This window comes from Haliotis rubra, unplaced genomic scaffold (assembly GCF_003918875.1).
Source record: "Haliotis rubra isolate DU_JTF1 unplaced genomic scaffold, ASM391887v1 Scf77, whole genome shotgun sequence".
Classification (NCBI taxonomy): domain Eukaryota; kingdom Metazoa; phylum Mollusca; class Gastropoda; order Lepetellida; family Haliotidae; genus Haliotis; species Haliotis rubra.
In genome coordinates this window covers 1,287,389-1,299,821 of record NW_025767490.1, presented here as the reverse complement: position 1 = coordinate 1,299,821, position 12,433 = coordinate 1,287,389, and the positions used below count along the sequence as shown (strand labels likewise).

At 41.2% G+C, this 12,433-nt stretch overlaps 1 long non-coding RNA gene across 1 annotated transcript; it reads left to right on the top strand.

The window, feature by feature from the left end:
* The first annotated feature begins 260 nt into the window (after window positions 1–260).
* On the top strand, window positions 261–11,542 carry LOC124260568. The gene is made up of 3 exons (XR_006894125.1): window positions 261–271; window positions 824–826; window positions 11,456–11,542. It is a non-coding gene; the product is annotated as an uncharacterized LOC124260568 (long non-coding RNA).
* The last annotated feature ends 891 nt before the right edge of the window (window positions 11,543–12,433 follow it).

Genomic DNA, 12,433 nt, shown 5'->3' with positions numbered 1-12,433 from the left:
TCCCAGTCCACCTAGCTGTAAAATGGATACCAATGAAACTGACAATGTGAGCCATTAGTTCTCTAATCACCTAACACGCAGCGAGGCTGTATGGTCCTCATTGAGTTGAAAAAGTATCGTAAGGTGCAATAGTGTCCAATGACAGGCAATAGTAATGTACGTAGCACCTTAAAGCACGGATATGGCATAACGATTACGTACTGATATGCGACATTTTATGCATGAAACGTGATAGATATGAATCATAAGATCTTACGGCACAGGTCGAATTGTTTTCAAACAGGCAGACTGTACAATCCACAGGGCTGTTACGTACTACATGTAGAAGAAATTACTAATCGCTCTATTTACAGGAAAGGAAAAGACAATTTGAACAATTGAGATAAAATGTAAAATCTTTAAATGAACTCCTGAAAATGATACTGTTGTCAAACTGACTTAATGCGAGGGTTGCACCATGTTCCCGGCGGCCACGGCAGCCCTGTTTCGCCGAAACGTCGTGAAATGGGGACAAAACGGGATGGACGTGAGACAACGTATGGAGACTGAGAGTCAATGATTGCCGTGGATGCCGTGCCAGATTTTTTAACTGTTCAAAAATTTGCCACGGCAGTCACGGTACTAATGAGAAACCTAGAAGGCTGTTAATGGGAAACCTAGAAGGCTGTTAATGAGAAACCTAGAAGGCTGTTAATGAGAAACCTAGTAGGCTGTTAATGAGAAACCTAGAAGGCTGTTAATTAGAAACCTAGTAGGCTGTAGTTAAATGGAGGGAACGCAACAAAACGTGACAGCACGTAATAGGCCGTAACAATACTTGTAGATGGTCCGTAGTGGGACGGGAGGCATGTGTTTTGTCACGTTCGGCCACGTTTGTTTGGCGTTTTGTCACGGTTGTATCACCCTTGTTGCCCATTTTGTCCCGGTTCTCACGGCAAGCTAGGTTCCCTCTCGGCAGGTGATGCTGGCCTTCTTGTTGACTCGATGTATGCCCCCAGCACACTTACAAACACAAAATCTTCTTCATCTTGGGGGTTCATGAAGCTCTTGTCTCTGGGGATACAATGACTCCTATTGCTTGGGTGTCCTTATTTTTATACCGTGGGCACATCCGTGCTACAAAGCTGACGTTCATCCGAAGAAAGGCATGACATAACGAGCAAAACATGTCAAAACCTTGATTAAAACGTGAGAAACGTGAGAGAACCCATCAGAACCCGACAGGCCGGAAGGTAACGCAATGGCATCCGTAGTGGACTGCGGGCCGAGGCGTAGTGTGCTTCCGGGACTTTGAGCTTCCGGGACTCAGCAGCCCGTTTATCCCAACGGCCCATCACGGATACCGTGATAGACTGTGAGAAAACTTAGCAGGACCGAAGAAAACTTGACTCTGGAGGGAAAAGAGGGCCAAAATACCACGGCACACTACGTTTCGGGCAAACGGGGCTGCCGTGACCGCCGGGAACATAGTGTAACCCTAGCATAAATGAAGTAACATCCATGTCATGTAACATGGTCGTACAGAAAGAAATTGAAAAAAGCAACAAAGACGTATTATGAAAACATATCAGTTCCAAGAAAACTTAAATGTCTTTTGATGAAACATTGATAAAACATAATCATAATGGAATAATAGTACATTTGAAGAAGTGTCATTTACAAGGTCAATTTGCTCCTGAAGTAAAATACTCCAGGAGTAAATATACTTTTACTTTACTGCAGGGAGCAGGTGTAAATTTACTCCAGGAGTATAAACACTTATATGAGTAAATTAGCAAATATTTTCTGACGTTTACATGGTCAATTTACTTACGCATAAGCAATATCCCAACATTATCACGGAAGCAAATATACTCCTGTAAGTACCCATGTGTGAATCGTAAAAGCGGCTTTAGTGTGGTTTTACGCCGCTTTTAGCAATATCCCAGGACATTATCACGGAGGGACTCAGAAATGGGTTTGCACATGTGAAGGATGTTGCATGGTGTGCATATTGTAGATATTGTGAGATGCAGATGTGAAGGATGTTGCATGGTGTGCATATTGTAGATATTGTGAGATGCATGTGCATATTATGAGATATTGTGATGTCGAAGGATGTTGCAGGATGTTGCATGTGTGCATATTGTAGATATTGTGAGATGCACATGTGAAGGATGTTGCATGATGTGCATATTGATATTGTATTGATATTGTGAGATGCATGTGAAGGATGTTGCATGGTGTGCATATTGTAGATATTGTGAGATGCACATGTGAAGGATGTTGCATGATGGTGTGCATATTGTAGATATTGTGAGATGCACATGTGAAGGATGTTGCATGTATGTGCATATTGTAGATATTGTGAGATGCATATGTGAAGGATGTTGCATGTGCATGTGTAGATATTGTAGATATTGTGATGCAGACATGTGAGATGATGCATATGTGAAGGATGTTGCATGGTGTGCATATTGTAGATATTGTGAGATGCAGATGTGAAGGATGTTGCATGGTGTGCATATTGTAGATATTGTGAGATGCAGATGTGAAGGATGTTGCATGGTGTGCATATTGTAGATATTGTGAGATGCAGATGTGAAGGATGTTGCATGGTGTGCATATTGTAGATATTGTTGAGATGCAGATGTGAAGGATGTTGCATGGTGTGCATATTGTAGATATTGTGAGATGCAGATGTGAAGGATGTTGCATGGTGTGCATATTGTAGATATTGTGAGATGCAGATGTGAAGGATGTTGCATGGTGTGCATATTGTAGATATTGTGAGATGCAGATGTGAAGGATGTTGCATGGTGTGCATATTGTAGATATTGTGAGATGCAGATGTGAAGGATGTTGCATGGTGTGCATATTGTAGATATTGTGAGATGCAGATGTGAAGGATGTTGCATGGTGTGCATATTGTAGATATTGTGAGATGCAGATGTGAAGGATGTTGCATGGTGTGCATATTGTAGATATTGTGAGATGCAGATGTGAAGGATGTTGCATGGTGTGTGTAGATATTAGTGAGATGCATATGTGAAGGATGTTGCATGGTGTGTGCAGAGTGTAGATATTGTGAGATGCAGATGTGAAGGATGTTGCATATGTGCATATTGTAGATATTGTGAGATGCAGATGTGAAGGATGTTGCATGGTGTGCATATTGTAGATATTGTGAGATGCACATAGTGTGAAAGATATTTTTGAGATACATAGTGAAGATATTGTGAGATGTGAAGGATGTTGCATGGTGTGCATATTGTAGATATTGTGAGATGCAGATGTGAAGGATGTTGCATGGTGTGCATATTGTAGATATTGTGAGATGCAGATGCGAAGGATGTTGCATGGTGTGCATATTGTAGATATTGTTGAGATGCACATGCGAAGGATGTTGCATGGTGTGCATAGTGTAGATATTGTGAGATGCAGATGTGAAGGATGTTGCATGGTGTGCATATTGTAGATATTGTGAGATGCAGATGTGAAGGATGTTGCATGGTGTGCATATTGTAGATATTGTGAGATGCACATGCGAAGGATGCAGATATTGAAGGATGTTGCATTGCAGTGTGCATAATGAATGTGATATTGTGAGATGCAGATGTGAAGGATGTTGCATGGTGTGCATATTGTAGATATTGTGAGATGCAGATGTGAAGGATGTTGCATGGTGTGCATATTGTAGATATTGTGAGATGCACATGTGAAGGATGTTGCATGGTGTGCATATTGTAGATATTTTGAGATGCAGATGTGAAGGATGTTGCATGTGTGCATATTGTGAAGATATTGTGAGATGATGAAGGATGTTGCATGGTGTGCATATTGTAGATATTGTGAGATGCAGATGTGAAGGATGTTGCATGGTGTGCATATTGTAGATATTGTGAGATGCAGATGTGAAGGATGTTGCATGGTGTGCATATTGTAGATAAGAGATGCACATTGTGAAGGATGTTGCATGGTGTGCATATTGTAGATATTGTGAGATGCATGTGAAGGATGTTATAGATGCACATGCATGGTGTGATGTTGCACATGAAGGATGTGTGCATATTGTAGATATTGTGAGATGCAGATGCATGTGAAGGATGTTGCATGGATGTGCATATTGTAGATAGATATTGTGAGATGCACATGTGAAGTTGATGTTGCATGGTGTGCATATTGTAGATATTGTGAGATGCATATGTGAAGGATGTTGCATGTATTTTTGTGCATATTGTAGATATTGTGAGATGCAGATGTGAAGGATGTTGCATGATATTCTGGACAAGACAATATGGAGGATGCTGAGGGGATTTGGTGAACGACTTCAGGGGAAGAAGATTCGTGGCATTATATTGTTTTTATTTACCAGGGTGCTGTTGTACAAAACAACCTTAGCGCTAAGGCTACCTTAAGTCTATGTTAAAGTATGGGAGTTACGGTCACCTTAGCGCTAAGATCGCTTTGTACAACGGCACCCAGTTTGTTAAACACCAGCAATATACCACCTTTGTCATTGTGACCTGTAAATATTGGCTTAATCAATGGTTGGAAAGCTTGTGAACCAATGTCGAGAAATCTAACCTTTGAGTCCATAGTGACCATTAAATGTCTGAAAGAACACTACTGTTACATATACCACTGGTACTGTAAGATACATCTTATTGTTAAAATCCCAGATATAATGCTAGTGTGTTAACTGAGGAAGCAATCAACCACAATCATTCACCAGTGCTTTCCTTTGGCTTGACTCTAAAAGACCGCCTCCGTGGTGTAGTGGTTAGAGCGTCCGCCCGGAGAGCGGAAGGTCGCGGGTTCGATCCCCGACCGCGCCAGACCAAAAGACGTTAAAATATGGTATTTGTTGGTCCCTGTCTGGCGCTCGGCATTAATGGGTACAACAAGGACTGGTCGGCTCGGAGTCAGTATAATGTGTCTGAGTGGGGTATTCATGCTTCACTGCGGCATGGTATCTCAGTGGGCTAGCACTATAAAACCAGCTTCAGTCTGGGCTAGTACAAGCAGCCGCACATACACATACACACGCATGCACGTCGTCATATAAGTGAAATATTCACAAGCACGACGTAAAACCCAATTTCACCTCACCTTGACTCTAAAACAGGAAGACACCCTCTCCTCTTTTGTAATAGATCCCAAAGCTTCATAAAAAGAAATTGCACAACGAGAGGTATATTTCTTGGTCCCTTAAATGTAAGAGCACATCCCTTTTCTAAAGATGAACCATAATCCTTACCATGATCAAGTACGTTCTTTCTTTGTATTCACAGAACTTATTTGAAACAAGTAAAATTAAAAATAAATGGGGAATGGCTGGAATTTGTACAATGTAAGAAACGGACCGAATTCAGTTCGTACATATCCAGGGGCGGTGGGGTAGCCTAGTGGTTAAGCGTTCGCTCGTCACGCCGAAGGCCCGGGTTCGAATCCCCACATGGGTACAATGTGTAAACCCATTTCTGGTGTCCCCCGCCGTGATATTGCTGGAATATTGCTAAAAGCGGCGTAAAGCTAAACTCACTCACTCACTCGTACATATCCCACATGACATACTTAAGAGAACATCTTTTCTTCGATCTATGAGGCATTAATTAATAGACGTGGTGAACACAGATATAGTTAGTTCTATCTTCAGACTGTCTGAAAGCAAATGTCATCTGAAGTTTATTCTGAGCAAACAATAAGTGAAATGCTAGTATTTCCATCTGTAACATTTGCGTAAGATCTGGGGATAGAACATTTTGTCCAGAAGTATGTTTCCCCATGAGCACCAGTTGTACTCCCCTTCTTACGAATCTCTGTTTGGTTGACAAAACGAAAACAAGGTAATTTGGTCAAGATGTGTAACTTATGGTACAGATGTATCGATAATCTAATATCGTTAAATAACCATCAAATAGTCAATTCCCTTCCACTGCTTTACCCACATGAAATTTAAGAGACCAGTGAGACTGCCTCAACTGTTTTATATTTAGAGGAGCGGTGGGGTAGCCTCGTGGTTAAAGCAATGTATGAAGCCCATTTCTGGTGTCCCCCGCCGTGATATTGCTGGAATATTGCTTAAAGCGGCGTAAAACTAAACTCACTACTCATATTTAGATCGATGCATAAAGATTCAGAGTGACAAAACAATATGATATTAAGAAGGATGACTTCAACTTGTCAACCTTTCCTTTACGTCGAGCAATATTCAAGCCTCTGGTGTGTACATGTTACAACCTTTGAGGTCGACTCTATTTATCACGATTTCATGAGCATCATTCAACTCTCGCTCAGAAGTTGTTCTATGAAGTTTACAACATTCAATGTCTCTCTAAGAATGTACGACCTTTCATAATAGACATGGAGAACATTAAAAAATTTGAAGTATCAGTGACATAAATTATTTCCGGCAAAGTTCCCTATTTGGGTTGTACCAAAGGAGTCCGTGTTTTTAAGGTGAGTGAGTGAGTATGGTTTATGCCGCTTTAAGCAATATTCCAACAATATCACGGCGGGGGACACCAGAAACAGGCTTCACACATTGTACCCATGTGGGGAATCGAACCCAGGTCTTTGGCGTGACGAGCGAACGTTTTAACTTCTAGACTACCCCACCGTCCCTTTTTAGGTGAACAATTAACTAGCCTTTCCATGTGCTTGGGACGGGTGACATAGGTGGGACAGGATAAGGCTCACGTTTGTATACACCACCACAATATATCTGCTTTTTGGGGTCTTACGGATACGGAAAGGTTTCTATCGATTTTAATGATAATAACTATATATTTCCCAATAAGTATATGATATGAGAATGCATGCGAGTTGTAACCACCCCTCATGGGGCTTTTCAATAAAACCCACCGTTATTTCTGTCACCTTTTGTAGCTTCATAAAGTTCCTCAAAGTACTATGAGCATTACTCCCAACATAGTTTTGTTCACAGAATTATATTTTTTTGAAACACGCCAAGTCTCTTTCATTAAACCACGTTTGTCAACCAGAAACAGTATACACTGATACTGATAGCGAAAGTCATATATCTTTATTACGTCGAGCTCAACCACAGTATTCATGCCACGTGCCTGGTAAGACATGGATACGCCATGATGCGGCAATATGAATGTTGCTCGGGGCAAACATTTGAAATTAGGTCTGGGGTAACCTAATGGTTTAAGCGTTCGCTCGTCACACTAAAGACCCGGGTTCGATTCCCCATATGGATACAATATGTGAAACCATTTCTTGTGTCCCCCAATGTGATATTGCTGGAATTTTGCTAAACGCGACATCGACGTTACTGAAATTACGTCTCCTGATTGTCAGCTCAGTCATGATAAGTACATACTTGTTCCCGAACATCAGCTAAAACCATCCAGTTCTTCAAAATATAATGTTTATCAAAATGAATATTGTATTACAGGTTACAGGAGCCGATGATAACATATTGATACTACAATCGGTAAATAGTGTGTAATAAGACCCGCATCCAAACTGCAATATATTCGTGACTCAAGGCTACTCCCATTTCAAAGGCTTTAGGAGATATGTAGGAGCTATTCATACTTGCCGTGCTGCCATGCTGGTTCGAATAATGAAATGAGTTATTACTGTTTATTTCAATCAATCTTTGTACATTTAGATGAGTAGGTCAAGTACCCACAACAAACAGCATCATTATTGAAGGGTGACCAAGACGCGTAGGTCGGTCATCATGAACATGTACCGACCTTTGTTTGTAGCACTCATCAATATTACAGCTATATGACGGCGGTCTGTAAATAATCAAGTCTGGACCAGAGAACCCAGTGATCAACATCATGAGCATCGATCCACGCAGTTAGTATTGGTATACGATGACATGTGTCAACTAAGTCAGCGAAATCGACATTAATACACACTTAAAAAAAAAACAAGAAAAAAGAGAAGCATGGGTGATTTTGAGAGTATAGGACTCATGTAGCTGTGTCAAAGACAATACAAATATACTATTTCTTTCCAAGACCAATTCACCCCAAGATCGCCCGAGAAGCGGCCGCCCAAGAGTTACCACCCAAGTCCAGGACCGCTACATCCGGGTTGCTCACTTGCGTCATCGTCTTGTCACAACCATGGAGACTGCACTACGCATCCCTGTTTGAGAAGAATTTCAGACCAAATTGTTAGGAATCGATTGTGTGAAGTGGGGATTCGAACAAGTTTTCGCCCCTGTTTTGAGAGACTTCCATCGGCGCAATCGCTTACGGTGGTGTCGTAGAGTCCGGAACTGGAATCTTAGAAACTGGAGGCGAGTCTGGTTCAGTGATGAATCACGATGTCTTCTTCAACGGCGAGATGGAAGGCAGCGTGTTTACCGTCGGAGAAATGAACGTTTTGCCCCTTATTGCATTCGACAGGTCGACAGATTCGGTGGAGAGTGTGTCATGGTGTGGGGTGCAATATCCAGCACACAAAGATCTGATTTAGTGGTGGTGTGGTTCAGGGGAATTTGACTGCAAATCGGTACATCAACAAAGTCCTTGCACGTAACATACTTCCTATTACGGACCGACAGAGGGAGTTGTTCCAGCATGACAACGCTACTTCACATACAGCACGCGTCACGGTCTGCCACCTTGCCAATTCTAACGTCAATGTCTTACCATAGCCTTCCCGTTCACCAGATCTAAACCCAATAAAAAACATATAGGATGAACTCGATCGACGTGTACGTCAACGTCAAAACACGCCTCAGACACTTCCACATATGGCCATCGCATTGCAGGAAGAGTGGGGAAGAATTCCGCACAAGAGACTTCGTCGACATATCCAGTGTGTGCCGAGACCGTGCCGAGCAGTATTTGCTGCCAATGGTGGCCATACCAAGTACTGACTTTGACGCCATCTTGTGGACTCAAGTAAACAGAAACACATCAATAAAGGTTGCTGTACTGTTGGCGAACTCTTTATCTAAAGACGTGTGAATTTTTAACCTTTTACCATTGAAATGTCATGAAATCATTGCTCTTAAACTAACGCAATAAATTCTTCTATAAATGGCTTATGCGTTACTTTTCTGAAGAGTGTATATCAAACCTATGTGATGTCTCAAAGTTTGTTTGTAAGCAAGAAGAAAATGATATCCAACTTAAACGAAATGTGATATTTATATTCCTCGTTTTAATCTTTCATCCTGTGCTACCATGATACTTCAGATAATAAATCTCTTACTGCTAATGCAATTATTCGGTTTTACACATGTTCATATTAATAACAGACTTTTATTGGATCAATATATACAAAAGAGAAGCTTTAGCGTCTGATTTCAAATTTAATGACAACAGAAAGATAATATTTTCTAAATTTCATTAAAGTAAACAGAGAAAAATAGTACAGACCAGTTCCTTAAAGGAATGGACGTTTTCTAAACGTCAGCACTTGGGAACGTATATCTAATTCAGAATTATGCTTAGGTTTTTGTGAACATACATACATTACCATTCTAACGTAACAGAACGTTTTGATTATATCATAATTACAGACACTCATGAGACTTTTAGTCAGCTAGGTATTTTCATTTTGTAAGACCCATGAAGATCCGGTTAGAATTGGTCTTCAGTAACCCATGCTTGTCGTAAGAGGCGACTAACGGGATCGGGTGGTCAGGCTCGCTGACTTGGTTGACACATGTCATCGTATCCCAACTGCGTAGATCGATGCTCATGGTGTTGATCACTGGACTGTCTGGTCCAGACTCAATTATTTACAGACCGCCGCCATATAGCTGGGATATTGCTGAGTGCGGCGTAAAACAACAAATCCAACAAAACTTTTATGCTATAATGACACAGGTCTATGGAACATTCCAACGGGTGTTGCAACTGAAGTTACATACCTCGACACATACAAAATAATGGCTAAGCGTTTCACTTAGAGGAAGATTTTCAAAAAAATTGAATCTACAAATATTTTGGGGTGGAGCGTTCGCTCTTCACGACGATGACTCAGATGGAATGGGTACTTCTATAGCCCTAAATTCCATACACCAAGTGCATGCTCGAAGCGCATACAAACAGACAGTTCATGATTACCCCGGATAACCCAAGCTGCCTGTGAGGCGCTAGAAGGTTATAGTCACATGACTTATCCCACCGGGTACCCATTTTCTACTGGGTGAACAGTTTTGAAAAAAACTCACTTGCCAAAGGTGAGACCACATGTATCACATGTGCTTCATTGTGGGGCAGGACTGAAGTCTTAAAAAATCTCAGAAGCCTAGCTGCCGAAAGCGGTCACCCATACAAGGACTCTCCGCGCCCAACGTTGCTTAACTTCAGCTGACATGTGACCTGAGCACTTTGGCTATCCTCCATAACCACCTGTAGAAAAAGAGCCCAAAACATAAACATATCGTGTCCACTTTATTGATAAACAATGCCTTCCAACAGTAAACATACGCAGTCGGGACGAGGCCATTCTGTGTATGATAGCTACTGCCTCTTCGTTTTTGCGATAAACGTTCTGGCACGTCATGCCTGTCTGGATTTAAATAAAACTAATTAAAAAATAATTTTTTTTTAACAATATAGAAGGAATTTTAAGAATGTGTAGAGCAAATACATGTCATAAACACCCGTTTAAATTAAACAGAAATGCATCTACTTTCACGGTGCCACTCGATGAGAGATATATCATTTCCTCAGACACATGAAATATCCTCTACATATTTAAAGCAGTTGAACTTAATATATTAAACACCAGATTTTAATTACCTCCTCTGGCAGTGTCATGTATCCCTTACACCGTCTCCTCTCCTTTCCATCTTTATAGCTGACACGCTATGTAAGACGAGTAATAGGAATATCTTGTTTATATGCCTTGGGATGTTTCCAAGTTTATAAAGTTTAATTTAAAGAATATATTTAATATGTCAGATTATATGTGCAATTAAAGGGAACACCCGCCCCCGGATTTTAACTGACATCAATACGATGCAGACTCGGCTGAGCCAGTCTATACCAGGAGTCATGTGTAAGTCGTATGGCTATTAGTCTTTGCTGTAGGGTGTAAATCAAGTCGAAGTTTTTTTTCCTTTCAGCAAGAGTGTAGGATAAAGACGTCGTAGAAAGAAGCGTTTCAGTTCACGTGTACTGGAACGATGTGATAGCCTACAGGTTGAAGCGTTCGCTCGTCATGACATCGTGAGTTTGAATATCATGCGTGACGACCATTTCTGGGGCGGTGGGGTAGCCTAGTTGTTAAAGTGTTCGCTCGTCAAAGCGAAGACCCAGGTTCGATTCCCCACATGGGTACAATGTGTGAAGCCCATTTCTGGTGTCCCCCCGCCTTGACATTACTGGAATATTACTAAGAGCGGTGTAGAACCAAACTCACTCACTCACTCATTTTACTGTAGTTATAGGTTCAGTATCTATTTGCGACTTTTATGCCCGTTATATTGTTTAGGCCCTGATTAAATATGTGTGATGGGAAGGGGTATTCTCAGGACGTCGACCCTCCAAAATTTCCCATTCGCAGGAAGGTGACCTCCAGTTTGTCTTTGATGTTTGATGTTGTTATAACAAGGGACTAACAAGGGGCTGCCGTCAGTGGGTCATCTCAAAGTGACTACAGGCCCTGACTGGCAGCGAACAGTGTTCACTCCAATCAACTCAAAGATTACATGAAATGTATTCACTTCATTACAGGCCCTGACTGGCAGCGAACAGTGTTCACTCCAATCAACTCAAAGATTACATGAAATGTATTCACTTCATTACAGGCCCTGACAGGCAACGAACAGTGTTCATTCCAATCAACTCAAAGATTACATGAAGTGTATTCACTTCATTACAGGCCCTGACAGGCAACGAACAGTGTTCATTCACATCAACTCAAAGATCAAAGATTACATGAAATGTATTCACTTCATTACAGGCCCTGACAGGCAACGAACAGTGTTCATTCCAATCAACTCAAAGATTACATGAAGTGTATTCACTTCATTACAGGCCTGACAGAACGCAACGAACAGTGTTCATTCCAATCAACTCAAAGATTACATGAAGTGTATTCACTTCATTACAGGCTATTCCTGACAGGCAACGAACAGTGTTCATTCCAATCAACTCAAAGAACAGTGTTCATTCCAATCAACTCAAAGATTACATGAAGTGTATTCACTTCATTACAGGCCCTGACAGGCAACGAACAGTGTTCATTCCAATCAACTCAAAGATTACATGAAATGTATTCACTTCATTACAGGCCCTGACAGGCAACGAACAGTGTGTTCAATCCAATCAACTCAAAGATTACATGAAGTGTATTCACTTCATTACATGAAGTGTATTCACTTCATTACAGGCCCTGACAGGCAACGAACAGTGTTCATTCCAATCAACTCAAAGATTACATGAAGTGTATTCACTTCATTACAGGCCCTGACAGGCAACGAACAGTGTTCATTCCA